Source organism: Hyperolius riggenbachi, chromosome 8 (genome assembly GCF_040937935.1).
Source record: "Hyperolius riggenbachi isolate aHypRig1 chromosome 8, aHypRig1.pri, whole genome shotgun sequence".
NCBI lineage: Eukaryota > Metazoa > Chordata > Amphibia > Anura > Hyperoliidae > Hyperolius > Hyperolius riggenbachi.
Window position 1 is genome coordinate 50,449,557 of NC_090653.1, and position 16,753 is coordinate 50,466,309.

The window sequence follows — 16,753 nt, forward strand, 5'->3', positions numbered from 1 at the left end:
GCTTCCAATGTGTTCACTGTGCACAACTACGGAACAGACAGCCTATAATCAGCAGCACATTATAGCCAGTATGTGTGCTCTACACATACCTGGCAGTGGCACCCATGTCCCCTCTCTCCCATCTACCTGTCTCCCTGCAAGGCTGGCTCCCATCCAACAGAGCGATCCATCTCAGCTCTGCTTCCAGGACCCCGCTGCCCGCTGAGAGGGGGCGTGTCGCTCCTGGCCCCCGCCCCTTTTGCGATCCGAATCACTCATTTTGATGATTCGGATGATTCGACTCACAAAATAGATTCGGATCAAAGATCTGAATCGTTCATGATCCGGACAACACTAGAAACTGAAAGGAGAGTCTACAAGGGTAGGAGAGAGATACTTCAGGAGAGGACAGGACAAGCTGGATTCAGGAGAACAGTGAGCCAGACACCCCAGCAGCACCCTCAGACAGGACTCCAGTCTAAGCTGCATGTGGCTGCAGCACTCCAGATAAGTGTCACACTCACACCTAAAGGAGAGATCATTCCTGGGCCTTGTTAGCTCCCCACTCACTCATCTGTCCCTGCAACTCTAGTGCATCATTGCTGCTGCAGTGTGACCCAAAGACTTCCTATTCTGTAACTACACCTTGCCCTGGAAGTTGCATGCCAGGATTACTGAAGGGAGATATTGAACAATTGGGAGTGTCAGTAGCCATGATCTGGGAATATCCCATTACCTGTCCCCAAACCTTTACCCACTCACCAAACTTCCTCACAAAAATACAAAGGACTACCATTGACGTGGAGAAAATAGGCCAATGCAGCCCAATTTATTGAACAATATTTTAATATAAAACAATTCTTAATAACCTAAGAAGTATAAACCTTGCAGGACAAGGAACCCCGGAAGCTAACAAACGTAGGTAATGCAACTATATATATAACCGGCCCCCAGCCGCAAACTCCGGCTCAGGGACAGCTGCATACCCTTACTAACCTCTTTCAGATGACGGATACCCTGAGAAATTCACCCGCGTGAATTCCTCCAATAATTAACCACCGTCCTCCGGGCTCCCTGCCCCGCCAGCTGCAATGACAACCAACTAAAACTTTCTAACTAAGGGAGGGTGGGAGGGAACTTTCTCCTGTGATCTCCTCTCGTTCTGGCTCCTCCCCTTCCGCTGACACCCTTCCTGTCCTCAGCCACTGCTGTCCGACCCGCCTTCCCTCTGACTCAGGTCGCCTGGCCAAGCCCACCCAGAAATTAACCCCTTCCTTTCCTGACAGAAGGTCTATCCCTATCATGGGAGGCCTTCCTCAGCTCCTGCTCTCGCCTATCCAGGCCCTTCTTGATCTGGGAATATCCCATTACCTGTCCCCAAACCTTTACCCACTCACCAAACTTCCTCACAAAAATACAAAGGACTACCATTGACGTGGAGAAAATAGGCCAATGCAGCCCAATTTATTGAACAATATTTTAATATAAAACAATTCTTAATAACCTAAGAAGTATAAACCTTGCAGGACAAGGAACCCCGGAAGCTAACAAACGTAGGTAATGCAACTATATATATAACCGGCCCCCAGCCGCAAACTCCGGCTCAGGGACAGCTGCATACCCTTACTAACCTCTTTCAGATGACGGATACCCTGAGAAATTCACCCGCGTGAATTCCTCCAATAATTAACCACCGTCCTCCGGGCTCCCTGCCCCGCCACCACAAACAAGGGAGAAACCTCACCCTTGTGCAGCCCACAAACGGAGCCCCCGCTGAATACCACCCTCTAAAGCCAGGGACCACAAATCTGTACCTATGGCGTTGAGGTGTACTCCATCACGCCTCAGAAACAAATCTAAATCCTCCTCTAAATCTTCGTGTCTCACTGCCACCCCCCCATTCCTAACCACAAACCGGGACACCTCCCTGTTCAGCTTCTTGCGAGCTCGATTAATTTTGTCAACGGACCGAGCCAACCTCCAATGGCTTCTGCCAATAATCTCAGACCACACTATAATTGTTCGTGGGAAAGTCGACCGCATCCTCATGAAATCACATTTTATCTCTTGTATAATCTGCCTCGTGGTCCTTGAGGCCAGATCATTCCCACCGACATGGAGAACCAGTACCTCAGGGGCCCTGTCCAGGGCCACGAATCTCTGCAGTTCTGGCAATACCTTGGCCCATTGCATGCCTGGAATTCCGATCCACCGGACAGTTGCAGTCGCTCTCGGGATACCCAACTGCCGGCCGTCCGGCCGCACAGCGGCTCTGCGTGCACCCCATGCGACATATGAGTGGCCGAAAATCCAAACCAAGATTGGAGGAGCTGGGTTATCTGAAATAAACAAAAACTGAACAACTAACATAATACCTAACACTAGTTTACCTCCCCTTCGCTGACCCATCATACCAACTGTGGCCTGACGTACAACTGGAATCTAGCTGATTCCCATCTTCCTATGCTCTTAATCTGATCATCTCGAAGCCCCCATCTGGCCGCCTCCGTGGCCGCTCCTATCCTAAATGAGTGCGATGCAAACTCGGCCGCAACAAGGCCCAAGCTGCTCAATGTTTTCCTAAACACCGCCACAAACTGGTATTTTGTCAATGGCACCCCATCTGCGTGACACAGCCATGAACCACCCGTCCGGGGGCGCACCCTCAAAAACTGACCCACCACCGCCACTGGACAACCCACTGATCCTTCCACGGGGAACAACGTGATCTTCCGGCCCCCGCCTAACTGATCTGTCTTTGATCTACGCAACTGCACCTCCACTCCTGTCTCCGACCATGCCACATCCCCTTCCAAGAAGCCACCCACCCCTCTTTTATTGGGGCTCACTAATTCACTCACCCTGAAAGCCCCGAAAAATGCCAGTACAAAAGCAGCACTAAATAACAAAACCTCGTATGGGGAACTACATATCTCTCCCAACTTCCCTAAAATTGAAATCAACAGGCCAAATGTAACTGGGCGCCTAGTATCCTTGGGGGCTACTACTTGTCTCCTCAAACCTCTCAATGCCATGCGAACTCTGAAATCTTTAGTAACATCAGTTAAACCCTGAACTTTGAAATAAAACGATAATGCAGCCAAATTTTTTGCTATTACCCCCGGGGTGATCCCCGCAACCCCTTTTTCCGCCATGAATTTCAGCAACAAAAACAACCTTTCCTCATCTGCTTGGCAACCTCCAACTTGTCGCCACGACTCCTCCCATTGCGTCCACACCGCTGAATACGCTGCCCAGGTTGATGCTGACAATGATTGAGAAATCCAAACTCCTATTGTCCCACGGGTATCTTCCATAAGGCCGGAGGGCAGGAAGCCCCCTGCCGTTCTGCTCCCGGGACGAGGGTCCAAAATCTCTGCCATTGGAATCGAGAAAGAGCGTCAGCCACTTCATTCTCTACTCCAGGCAAATGGACTGCAAACATCAACATGTTGAATCTCAAACATCTTAACACCAACTGACGCAGTACTCTCACCACCGGAGGTGATGATGCCGTCAAACTATTGATTGCCTGCACCACACCCATATTGTCGCAATTAAATCGGATTCTCCTATTCCTCAACAAAGGTCCCCACAGCTCAACCGCCACCAAGATAGGGAATAATTCTAACAGTATCAAATTTTTCGTCAGGCCTAACGGTTCCCATGTTTCAGGCCAGGCCTCGGCGCACCACTTACCCGAGAAGAACGCACCGAAGCCCAGAGATCCTGCGGCGTCCGTAAATAACTCCAAGTCATGGTTTGCGAGAGCTTCCTCCATCCACATAGAACGGCCATTAAAGTCAGCCAGGAATACCAACCACATACGCAAGTCCTCCTTGTGCTCTGCCACCAACCGGATCCTATGGTGCGGGGACGCAACGCCTGCTGTAGCCCTTGCCAAACGTCGGCAGAAAATACGCCCCATGGGCATAATTCTGCACGCAAAGTTCAGCTTACCGAGAAGCGACTGAAGCTCTCGCAAGGTGATCTTTTTTGAACCGAGCGTCCTGGTAATAGTGAGACGCAAGTCATCCACCTTATCACCAGGCAGCCTGCACTCCATGGCGACCGAGTCGATGACAATCCCCAAAAACTTGATTGTAGTCTGTGGGCCTTCGGTCTTTTCTTCTGCTAAGGGTATGCCAAACTGCGCACACACCTGGCGCATGGAGGCCAGCAGGTAAGCGCATTCAGCTAGAGCCTGCCCCCCGATAAAAAGAAAGTCATCCAAATAATGAATGACTGACTTTAACCCTGACACTTCTTTGACCACCCATTCTACAAACGAACTAAAGCGCTCGAAGTAAGAACAGGATATGGAGCACCCCATCGGGAGGCAGCAGTCTACGTACAGGTGTGACTCCCAAAAGCAGCCCAGCAAGCGAAAACTATCTGGATGCACAGGAAGCAACCGAAAGGCTGCTTCCACATCAGCTTTAGCCAGCAAAGCCCCTTTACCTGTCCTTTTGACCAGCCGGACTGCTGAGTCAAATGACGTATAAACAACCGATGAAGCCTCGGGATCTATACCGTCATTGACCGAAAAACCTCTCGGATGAGAAAGATGATGAATCAGCCTGTACGATCCTGGGTCCTTTTTTGGGACTAAACCTAGTGGAGATACCACCAAGTCAGTAATCGGGGATTCTGAAAAAGGGCCTGCCATGCGGCCCAACTCCACCTCCTTCTGTAATTTGGCAGAAACAACCTCTGGGCGTAACATAACAGACTTTAAATTGCGATATGGCGGATGAGAACCTGGAACACCTGAACTAGGAATATGAAAACCCTCCGCAAAACCCTTACGCAGAAAATCCGCATCTGCCGCATCCGGATACCTACTTAGATATCGCTCCATCCTTTCCACCATCACTGGAGTCCTCCCTTTTGTTTGCAGCATCTGCGGAACGACCTTTGTTTTGCTTATAGCACCTGGTAAGGGCATGGCTTCCACCACAGGATGAGCATTCATGCTTGAACCTGCACGAACTTCCGAATCTGCATGCCCCCTCATTAAACTTCCAGCACACTCCTGGCTTCTTATTAGCCGGCTGCCCAGCTGACCCTGAGCTGCCGGCAGCTCCCTGAAAGGGCTGATTGCTCTTAGTCCCGGGGATCATCAACTGCATCCACATGCCTATGTCTTTCTGATCCCACCTGATCGTTGGGCGAATCGCTTTAGACTGCCTAAAATGTTCATCATAGCGCAGCCATGCTGAACCTCCGTATAACCTGTGGGCCTCCGCTATACATTCCTGGTAACAAAAAAGGGACGAGCAACACTCGGGTTGCTTCTCCCCCAGTACACTGGCATATATGGAAAAAGCCTGTGACCAGTTTTGGAACGTCCGGGGAATGAGTCGGTACCTCCTACGTTCCTCCTCCTCTTTTTTACTCTCGTCGGGCTTGACCCGATCCAAGTTAAACTTACCCAATTGCAGTAACGAGAAGATCTCGATATACTCACCCTTCCAAATTTTTTCCCTAACTTCCTGTTTTAAATGCAAACCCAACGGTCCAGAAAAGCAAAGATAAACCTCCCCTTTTGCTGCGTCTGCCAGCCGCACCGTATCCATTTCCTTATCCTTTGGGGCATTCTGCGCCGGGGCAGTGACCACCGCGTTGGTAACCACATTCCCCCCAGGCTGCGTAACCCCACCAGCTGGCACTAATGCTGTGGACCCTCCCACACCCGAAGGAATCCATGCTGCCACAGGTGACTGCTCAGAGGCCACCTGGGTCCGACTAGGCCCCTGTAAGGCATCTCTGATGCCGACAAGCAGGGTATTAATGAGGGATAATGCCGATGATGAGCTGTCCCCTAAACCTGTAGTAACTGCTGACTGTGCTACAGACAGTGATCCCCCACTGCTACTCGCCCCACTAGCACTCTCCCCCCCCCCCCTCACTAGCACATCACCCCTGTTATCATCATTTACAACATTTCCAACAAGGTTGCTCTCACCTGGCTGCACCGGACGTGGGTCCCGATCAGCCGACCCTCTTGGCCTTGCCGCCTCGAACCGACCACCATTTCCATCCGATCTCCCGGAAGCAGCGACCGCAGGGGAAGCGGCCCTGTTGTTACTCCTGCGCCTTTCACTTTCCAGTCGCCTCTCCCCAGACCCCTCAGATTGGCGGTCCCCGTCTCGAGCCGACTGACCACGAAGTGATCCATTGCGCCCAGACCGTCCTCTGCTACCCGATGCTGTTTCCTGACGAGGTGGTGACGGAGAAGATGACCTGCCATGCCCAGCAGCCGCACTCCGTATGCTGCTATCAGAGCTACTGGACCTTGGTCTGCAAGCTTGCTTCCCCTTAGCAGCTGTCACCTTCTTCCCAGACCCCGGATTGGAGTCCTTCTTTGATCGCTTGGACTGCCTGGGTGTAGGGGCATCCGCCTCACGCTGCCGCCTCCCCTCTGCCGCCTTGTTTCCCCTAGTATCCTTCAGACCACTTCGCCTGTTTGAAGCTGCTGCTCCGCTCTGCTTGGGGTTACCTCTGCGCTGTTTGCCGCCACTAGGCCCCATACCGCTTGGGCCCGCCACCTCCTGGTCTCCTTGTGGTCGTTTACTCCCAGCTACTTTGCTCCCAGCCGCGCTATTCTTCCTTGCTGGGGGGGCTGTAGTAGCTTGTCCCGGGCTACCTCCTCTCCTCTGACCTGCGGGGGAAGCGCTGGGACTCAGCCGCTCCGGCGGCCTGGAGATGCGTGCACTGACCCGCCTGGCTTGTTCGCTGGCTGCGCCCTCCGTCCTCTCCGCAATCTGCTGTGCCACCCATTCAGGTCCTCTTGCCGCTGCCTCGCTCCTCAGCATTGCCATCAGGCTGTCCAACTCCTCCATCACGTTGCTGTAAGCAGGAGAACACACAGAGAAGCCAACTTTCTCCTGTGATCTCCTCTCGTTCTGGCTCCTCCCCTTCCGCTGACACCCTTCCTGTCCTCAGCCACTGCTGTCCGACCCGCCTTCCCTCTGACTCAGGTCGCCTGGCCAAGCCCACCCAGAAATTAACCCCTTCCTTTCCTGACAGAAGGTCTATCCCTATCATGGGAGGCCTTCCTCAGCTCCTGCTCTCGCCTATCCAGGCCCTTCTTTATTAGAGGAGAAGAAGGAAGGAATAACCCACCAATACCATATTCTTAAGAGGTGTGTCTCAAGCCATCCGGACTACCTGTGCTGTGTAGCTCCAGAGAGAGATCTTACATATTACCAACACAAAGTATTTCTACTGCTCATCATTACTTGGTTGCAAACAAAAAAAACCTAATCTGTGCATGTTATGTTCATAAAGAAATCCTTAAAGCGACAGTGTTCTTTTGCAAAATAATAAAATATCCTACATTGTTCAGTCACAGGAAGAAGTTCAGTGGTGGATATTGTAGTTATCAGAGATAAATAGGAATATCCTGCATTGCTTGCTATGCCATGGAAGGCAGATTGTCTAATGATTAAATAACCCTGTTAGAGACATTGCAGTATAGTGAACGAAGAACTGTTTTCTCTGAAGTTGGTGTTACTGTAAGACGAGATCTTCCTGCGAGAAGAATATTTCCTATAAGGTGCTACTTGATTAAACCTGTTATACATTTATTCAGCATAAAACGAGTTCATACTGTGACATCTGGACTTTTTCTTTATTGTGGCTTTTATAAAAAGTAAAGTGACTTAAAAGTAAAGAAGAACACCACTCAGGGTTACAGGATGATAAAAAACAGGATGCAATTTTTGTTATGGAGTCTCTTTAAGGTCTAGTGTTTAAGTCCCTAACCAGGGGCGTAACTAGGCCCCACCGGGCCCCCCTGCAGAATTTCTGAGCGCCCCCCCCCCGCTCGGGGCCGTTTTGTGGGGGTTGGAGGGGACGCAGCATGAGGGGAAAGCCATGCAGCAATTCGGCGGGGAGGGGGGAAGGTCCCCCCCTCCCTCACCTCGGGGCTTTCCCCTCTGCGCTCCCCTCCGCCTTACATCTAAGTCCGGGCAGTGTCTGGGCAGCGGCGGGCAATCTTCGGGTGATCCGGATAGTAGTTATCCGGATGACACCCAGTACTGCTGTGCTGTGCGGGCTGGGCGGAGGATCAAGCTTACCCTTCTGACGTCTTCTCCGGCCGTCCCTCGGCGCCTCCCACGATGTGTTCCACTCGGCGCTCGCGTGACTTCAAACACTTCCTCCTTCCTCCTCCTTGCAATTTACGTTACGTACTAATCGCTTTATTTTGTGAATAATAATGTTATACAAACAGTAAGGGATAAAACTTTAAATAATGTTTTAATTAGTTAAATAAGATTAATATGTTTAGTATTTTTATAAACGTTATTCGGCACGGGTGCATTTTATAAATGTAAATCACCACAAGCACACTTATAAATCATTAAAAATCTCCTGGCGCCGTTTGTAAACGTTATTTATGTCCTGCGCCCTTTTTTCCTGCGCCCATTAAACGTTATTTATGAGAGTGAATGGCGGCGCCCTTTTTGTCCACTAGCGGCCTGCGCCCTTTTTTCCCGCTTCCGATCAGACACCTCCAAAAGAATGTCTTATTAACCACAAGAAAACAAGGTAATATTCATTTGTGTGCTTAGTTGTACGGCTGTGCAGCAACCTGACAAAGCTGCACAGCCCTGTTTTATGAAAAATGGCCTAGTCACTAGGGGGTGTAAGCATGTGGTCCTGAAGTGGTTAAGGGATATCTGAACTCAAAAAAAAAAGTCAAGCTTTACTTACCTGGGGCTTCTTCCAGCCACTAAAAGTCTATCTGGTCCAGCGCTGCAGTTCTGCTGCACTCCAGGGTGCCGCTGGCCCCTCCATAAGATACGCTGACCATACGTCCCGATTTACTTGGGACAGGTCCCGGATTTGGGGTCCCTTGTCCCAGGCTGCATGAGGTCCCAGGAAAAGTCCCGCTTTTAGCCGTGGGACGTCCCGGCCTCGGGACTCTGGCCACCGTACGATTGCATGAACTGGCCGCGGCGTCTAATAGACGTCGTGCCAGTTCATAGCCCGCAGCCAGGCTCCAGCCTGCATAGTCTTCCGGCAGGCAGAGCAGGGCTACGGGAAGATGGCATCCGAAGCCCTGTACTGGAGACTATTTGTGTCTCCAGTACAGGGCTTTGGGCACCATCTTCCCGTAGCCCTGCTATTCCATTTAGTACGGGAGATTGGAGGAGCAAGATCTCCGGGGGAGCTGCGCGCCAGAGGCCGGCCGGGAGAGGAGATTTCTGTCAGGTGAGTAAATTTCTATTTTTGCTGGTGAAATGTTGCCCACATTGCATTATTTTCTGCTGAAATGTTGCCCACTGTGTTATTTTCTGCTAAAATGTTGCCCACTGCGTTATTTTCTGCAGAAATGTGGCCCACTGCATTATTTTCTGGTGAAATGTTGCCCACTGTGTTATTTTCTGCTGAAATGTAGCCCAATGCATTATTTTCTGCAGAAATGTGGCCCACTGCATTATTTTCTGCTGAAATGTTGCCCACTGCGTTATTTTCTCCTGAAATGTTGCCCAAATTGCGTTTATTTTCTGCTGACATGTTGCCCAATTTGCGTTTGTTTTCTGCTGAAATGTTGCACAAATTGCGATTCTTTTCTGCTGAAATGTTGCCCAAATTGTGTTTGTTTTCTGCTGAAATGTTGCCCAAATTGCATTTGTTTTCTGCTGAAATGTTGCCCAAATTGCATTTTTTTTCTGGTGAAATGTTGCCCACATTGTGTTAATTTTCTGGTGTTTGGGGTAACTGTTGCTGTATTTATTATTTAATGGTCATAGTTGGCTATATTTGCTGCTTTGGGGTTACGGTTATGCTCCGCTCATACAATGTCATGGCCACGTCCAGGTTGGACCCAGAAAAATCTGGTCACTGTACATAAGATCACCGACCAGAACTGGGTTGTGGGCTTCTGCACATGCCTGGGGGCACCGCATGCCTCTTGTGATTGTGCTCTTGTAGTCGGGAATATTCTGCACTTGCAAAGTTCACAAAGACTGCAAGCCCAGTGCTCTCGCAGCCATGAGAATGCAATCGCAAGAAGCCTGCAACCCAGCTGTGTTTGCCAATCTTATGGAGGGAACAGCAGCACCCTGGAGGGTAGCAGAACTGCAGCGCTGGGCCAGATAGACTTCTAGGGGCTGGAAGTAAGTAAAGGTTAACTTTTTTTTTCAGCTCAGATATCCTTTAACCAACATATGTTGTAAGTAGAGTGGGATGTCCTAAACCTTTCTCATAAATTATCACTTTTTTATCTACCGTATTTTTTGGCATATAGAGACGCACATAGGTTCATACCTCCCAACATTTTTAAATTGGAAATCGAGACACTTACCCCTAACCACACCCCCAAAACACCCCCTAGTCACGCCTACCATAAAGATTTTTGAATATTTTTTTGTTTTTTAATTAATATCCCCTTATCTACTTTGCCCGTGAGTGGGAAGGAGGGTGAGGGTGCCCGTGGGCGTATGTCCGTGAGTGGGGAGGAGGGTGCCACTGGAGAGAAGTAAAAAAAAATGATCGAGGCTCCAGCCGCGCCAATGTGGGATGCGGGATGCCTGGCATGACATTCCTTCCTCCCTCCCTCCCTCGGAATGTGCCCCCCTGCTAGCAGAGTGCGCAGCAGAGCAGAGTGGGCTGTCATCTTACCGTCCATCCACAGTACCGGCATCTGGCTCTTCTCTGCTTCCTGTGATGTCACAGGAAGCAGGGTGAAGTCAGATGACGGTACGCATGGATGGAAGGTAAGATGACAACCCGCTTCACTCCACACTCTGCTAGCAGGGGGGACACATTACGAGGGAGGGAGCTAGAAAAGTGATGCCAAGCATCCCGCATCCCACATCAGTGCGGCTGGAGCCTCCATTATTTTTTTTAACCTCTCTGCCCACTGCCGACCGGGACACTGGGGGGGGGGGTCATACCGGTATAGCGGGAGAGCCCCCCAAATCGGGAAAGTCCCGCAGGATTCGGGACACTTGGGGGGCATGCCTAGGTTTAGAGAGCAAATATCAGGGGAAAAAAACTAAAAATACTAAACCCTGATGCATCTATAATGCAGGGGCTTCTTATGTGTCTTTTCTGCCTAAATATGTCTTTATCCCAGCTACACTGACACACTGATAGCTACACTGACTACCTACACAGCTTCGCTGACTACCTGCACAGCTTCACTGACTACACACACAACTTTAGTGACTATGCACACAGCTTCACTGACTACACACACAGCTACACTGACTACACAAACAGCTTCACTGACTACACACCCATGTAAACTGACTATGGGACACCTAGTTTTAGAGCTAAGTGCTGTATCTGATTGATCTGCAATGTAACATATTGCTAGATACAGCACAGTCTACATAAGTACCAATGTAGCATGGATGACCTTTTTTCCCAGCCTGGACATTGCATGCACAGAGCTGTGTGATATCCCTATGTTTGCAGGTTTCTTTTGGGCACTTCAGGTACTGACAGATAGTGAGCCCCACTGGGAGACAGTGACATGAAATGTCCAATGAACACATAAAGAGCTACATAAACTGCCTGGCTATGTGTCCCCCACAAAAGCTCTTAGGCAGTGAACACACTTGATTGTTTTCGTGCGCGTTTTCTGCAAAGAAAAACTCTGTTAATCAATGGGCTAGTTCACACTTAATGTGTTTTTCGTGCGCAGAAACAAAACTGACATTCTGCATGATGACTCTGCACATTTTGTCAGTTTTCTCTATAAATTACATCAGCTGCTGTGAAAAAAAACGGGCGCGTTTTCCTGCATAGAAACATACTTGGGGCTCGATTCACTGAAGTGTGATCAGGGGCGTAGCAATAGGGGGTGCAGAGGTAGCGACCGCATCGGGGCCCTTGGGCCAGAGGGGCCCTTAAGGGCCCTCTCTCAACTACAGTATTAGCTCTCTATTGGTCCTGTGCTCATAAAAATCACTTCTAAAGATACTTTGAATACTGGTAATCATTAACAAACTGTTCCCCATCCCATTCTAGCACCTCTGACACTGTAGCTGCCATTGGCAGGTTTTGGTGCGCCGTATTAATTGTTACGTATAGAGTGCTTGGGGGGGCCCCATTGTAAAACTTGCATCGGGGCCCACAGCTCCTTAGCTACGCCACTGAGTGTGATAACTGCTATCACAGCAGTTATCATGCAAGCTGCCGAACGCAAAAGTTTTCACGCGAACATCGTTACTTCGCACGATAAGCGAAGGTTTGCGCGTGATTACGTGCGCTTTTCACGTTAAAAATCATGCGTGATCTCGCGCAAACCTTGGCTTATCACGCGAAGTAACACTGTTCACGTGAAAACCTTTGCGCGCGGCAGCTCGCGTGATAACTGCTGTGATAGCAGTTATCACACTTTAGAGAATTGAGCCTTAGGTGTGCAGAAAAGGTACGCAGAAAAACATGCGCAGAAAACTGAAAGACAAGTGTGTTCTTTGCCTGACTCATCCAGCAATGCGCGCCAACTCTTCTGTCCATCTCCGCCGCTGCATACAGCAGATTCCCCCACTGTATACACTCATTCTGCGTGGCCGATGTCCTTCCGGGTTCACTAGCGCCATCTAGCTGCACACATCATTCGTGACCTGACGCCATGCGCAGCTAGAGGGCACCAGTGATCCCGAAAGGGCCGAGGCCATGCAGAACGCAGAACGAGTGTATACAGTGGGGGAATCGGCTGTATACAGCAGGGAGACGGACAGAAGAGACGGAGTGCATGGCTGAACGAGTAAGAGCATTTGGGGGGGACACATGGCCAGACCTTCGGGATATAAGACACTCTGACTTTTTCCGCCCAACTTGGGGGGAGAAAAAGTGCATTTTATATGCTGAAAAATACAGTATTTTTATATTTTCTTACAATGTATTTGAGAATATGGTACGTAAAAAATTTATCAAATCCTGTTCAAGTCAACTGTGAGACAGTCAAAGAGATCAGGAGGTCAGAAGCCAAAGAAAGCAGCTCCTGAACGATGTACGGAACTCCATTGTTTTTAGACAGCGTAGATCTGTGCCAGCGGGAACAGGCTATTTACTGCATCCCATGTTCTGGAGCCGCCGGCGTTAAAACTATGCCACATCAGGCTTAGTAAACAAAAACAGATGAAGTAGCACCCAATGAGGCAGGCAGCATGTCCAGACCCCAACCCCAGGGCCTCCAGGAGTATAGCTCAAAGTTGGGTCGGCACCACCAATGTGAAATTATATCTCTTTTATTTGAAACAAGGCTGCAATGACAGACTGCTGTTTCTGGCAACGCATGCCATGGGGCGGGGCTTCCCAAGGACGTGATGACGTCATCAAAGCGGCATCCTATGTCCAAATATGAAACAGGGGGAGGTCTAATCAGGAGCCTGAACGTTACCTCGGCAACACAAGCTCGTATACTGAAAAAACAAACCCCTTCAATCAAATTTATGCAGCGCTCCAGTGCTGAATAAGCATCTACAAACCCCACAGGATCTGATTAAAGGAGACACTGTCCCATATCATCAAGTGTACCAGTACATGCACAGCAATGACAAAGAAAAACATACCACCATCAGATGACCGCAGCTCAACCCCATGGAATCTAACAACAAATGCAAAAAGAGAATAACTTTAGTAAATAGAATAACTAAAAACAGTCGTTTTTCTATTTTCTAAAGTTATTCACTTTTGGTATTTGTTTCTAGAGATGGCCCGAACATCAGATTTTGTGTTCTTGAACCGCGAACTTCCGCAAAAGTTTGAGTTCATGCAAACTGGGTGAACCGCCATAGACTTCAATGGGCAGGCGGATTTTAAAACATACAGGGACTATTTCTGGCCACAAAAGTGATGGAAAAGTTGTTTCAAAGGGTTCAACACCTGGAGGGGGCATGCCGGAGTGGGATACATGCCAAAAGTCCCTTGGAAAATGATGGATTTGATGCAGAGCAGGGTTATAATCCCTAAAGGGCAGAATTTCACATTACATTCCTAAATTGGAGGCATAAAGTGCTTTAAAACATCTTGCGTGTGTATACATCGATCAGGTAGTGTAAGTAGTGTACTGCTTCACACTGACACACCAAACTCACGGCAATGCCGCAAACAGCCGCAGAGGGTTGTCATTAGTTGACAATCTCAGGACATAAAATGTCAGTCCTCTCGCCGGCAATGTTTGTGTAGTGATGGCCGTGCTCGTGTGCACGTTGGCGAGAGCGCAGGCCATGATGATGAAAATAAAAATATGGGGTTTTTTTTTGATTGATTGAAAATTGAAAAGTGATTTATAAAATTCTACAATGTTTTTTTACCTGATATGTAACTTTGATAACTGCAGGGCCGGGTCGAGGTGAGAGAGGCTCCAGTCTCAGGGCGCAGTGTAGGAGGGGGCGCACAGCTCACTCAGCTATCAATCATTCCCTCATTGTGTTTGATGCAGAGAGAAATAAGAAAAGGGTATACATGGCAGTGACTGCAAGCCAGATAACTAGTGAATAAGGTGTTGGGGAGGCCCCGGGGCGCCTCTTAGTCTAATAGCAATCAGTGTGTGATGGCTGGGGTGGGAGGGATGGAGGGGCGTACTTCCGTGTCTCAGCCTTGGGTGCTGGAGGACCTTGTCTCGACTCTGGATAACTGTGGTTATTCTAGAGCTAATACCTGCCGACGAGCGCTGACCTGTACGGTGCCATAACGAACTTGTGCTCTGTACAATCACCTGTGCCTTCTCAAGTTGTGATGTGAAAGCAATCTCTAATACAATAAAACTGAGAAGCATCACACAAAAAATTTTGAAAATTGAGAGGCAATCACGAATTCGGATCATGATGTCGGATAATGAAACAATACTTGTGAACCACAGCTATGCCGTGATCAAGAGGCCGTGATGAGCAGCCCTGAACAGGGTCTTTTGACCCTTTACCCTTTACCTAAATACTCTGCTTTTAGGACTTTCAACTGCAAGATCCTTGTTTACAATCATGCCTACTCAGGCAGCAGATGGCATATATAAGATGGCCATACATGGATCAACTTTGACCATAAGATTCAATCACACCAGGGTGCAACTAGAGAGGTGTAGTCCCTGCGACTCGGGGGGGGGGGGGGGGGGGGCAGAGCTGTAAGGGGGCCCCAACTACAACTCCACTCCCTCTGATAAAAGGACCAATCCTTCAAATCAGGTGTTTTTGTGGCTACTCTTGTTATGGGTGTGAAAATCATGATGGTCACTCTTGCTTTATGACCCTTGCATGATGGGCCCCAAGGCTGTGAGGGTCATAAGGGATTGGCCAGTGACAGAGTGTTAACATTGATACTGAATTTTTCATATTTAAAACTAGAAAATCTGTGTGTCGTGCAGTTCAATTCATGGGGCCCCAAGCAAAAAACTTTGATGCCCCCCCCCAAATGTTCAAACCCCTTCCTTTGCCTCCCTTTGGTGCCCTTCGCGGTCTGAGGGCCGACCTCACAAGGGTCATATAACAAGTGTGATCTTCACACCCATAACAAGTGTAGCCACAAAAACACCTGATCTGAAGTATAGTCTTCTGTATCAGAGGAAGGGAAGGTTAGTAGTTCCCCCCCAGCCCTGGGCCCCCCACTATACCAGGGGAAGCTCCCCTCTAGTTACCCCCTGGTGTCGAGTATGGGGGGGATTTGATCCCTCTCTGATCAGATCCAGATCAGAGGAAGATTGATCTTTTTGCCACGATGGGTGGCAATCTAAATGGAGCTGTGCTTTATTTGTTTTCCATTTTTCTTAATTGCTAATTCTACTTTTGTCCTTTTCTATTTACAGAACACAAGAATATCTGCATCATTTAGTATTTGGCATTATCAGGCAACAAAAGGATTCCCCCACAGCGTCCTCCAGCAAGCAATGCCATCACAGCTACGTGATCAAGTCTGCTTGCTTATTTTGGGAACAAGTATAAAGCTTTCAATATGGACAGCAGAGAATAAAGCCAGCGCTCACCACATGGGCTGCATTTGAATGACTTATCACCTCCATGTGCACCACTTATACAGCTCAAATACACACTCAGTAATCAAACAGATGCAAGACATATGCATAACTAAATACTTACCATGCAAACAGGAAAGCACAATGGGGGCTGCTAGCCTGGTAGTTACAAATGTATGGAAACAAATATGGGTAAAAGGCTGCGCATCCATAGTTACATAGTTACATAGTTATTTTGGTTGAAAAAAGACATACGTCCATCGAGTTCAACCAGTATAAAGTACAACACCAGCCTGCTCCCTCACATATCCCTGTTGATCCAGAGGAAGGCAAAAAAACCCTTACAAGGCATGGTCCAATTAGCCCCTAAAGGGAAAAATTCCTTCCCGACTCCAGATGGCAATCAGATAAAATCCCTGGATCAACATCATTAGGCATTACCTAGTAATTGTAGCCATGGATGTCTTTCAACGCAAGGAAAGCATCTAAGCCCCCTTTAAATGCAGGTATAGAGTTTGCCATAACGACTTCCTGTGGCAATGCATTCCACATCTTAATCACTCTAACTGTAAAGAACCCTTTCCTAAATAAATGGCTAAAACGTTTTTCCTCCATGCGCAGATCATGTCCTCTAGTCCTTTGAGAAGGCCTAGGGACAAAAAGCTCATCCGCCAAGGTATTATATTGCCCTCTGATGTATTTATACATGTTAATTAGATCCCCTCTAAGGCGTCTTTTCTCTAGACTAAATAAACCCAGTTTATCTAACCTTTCTCGATAAGTGAGACCTTCCATCCCACGCATCAATTTTGTTGCTCGTCTCTGCACCTGCTCTAAAAC

At 48.7% G+C, this 16,753-nt stretch overlaps 1 protein-coding gene across 2 annotated transcripts in view; it reads left to right on the plus strand.

Annotated features, from left to right (window-relative positions):
* The window catches only part of LOC137528136 (uncharacterized), a 38,148-nt gene extending 22,201 nt beyond the window's left edge, over positions 1–15,947 (plus strand). For both annotated transcript variants that reach the window (XR_011023282.1, XM_068249413.1), the window contains exon 4: positions 15,749–15,947. The gene's annotated coding sequence lies outside the window, so the exon portion shown is untranslated. The remainder of the gene's footprint in view (positions 1–15,748) is intronic.
* Positions 15,948–16,753: the final 806 nt, after the last annotated feature.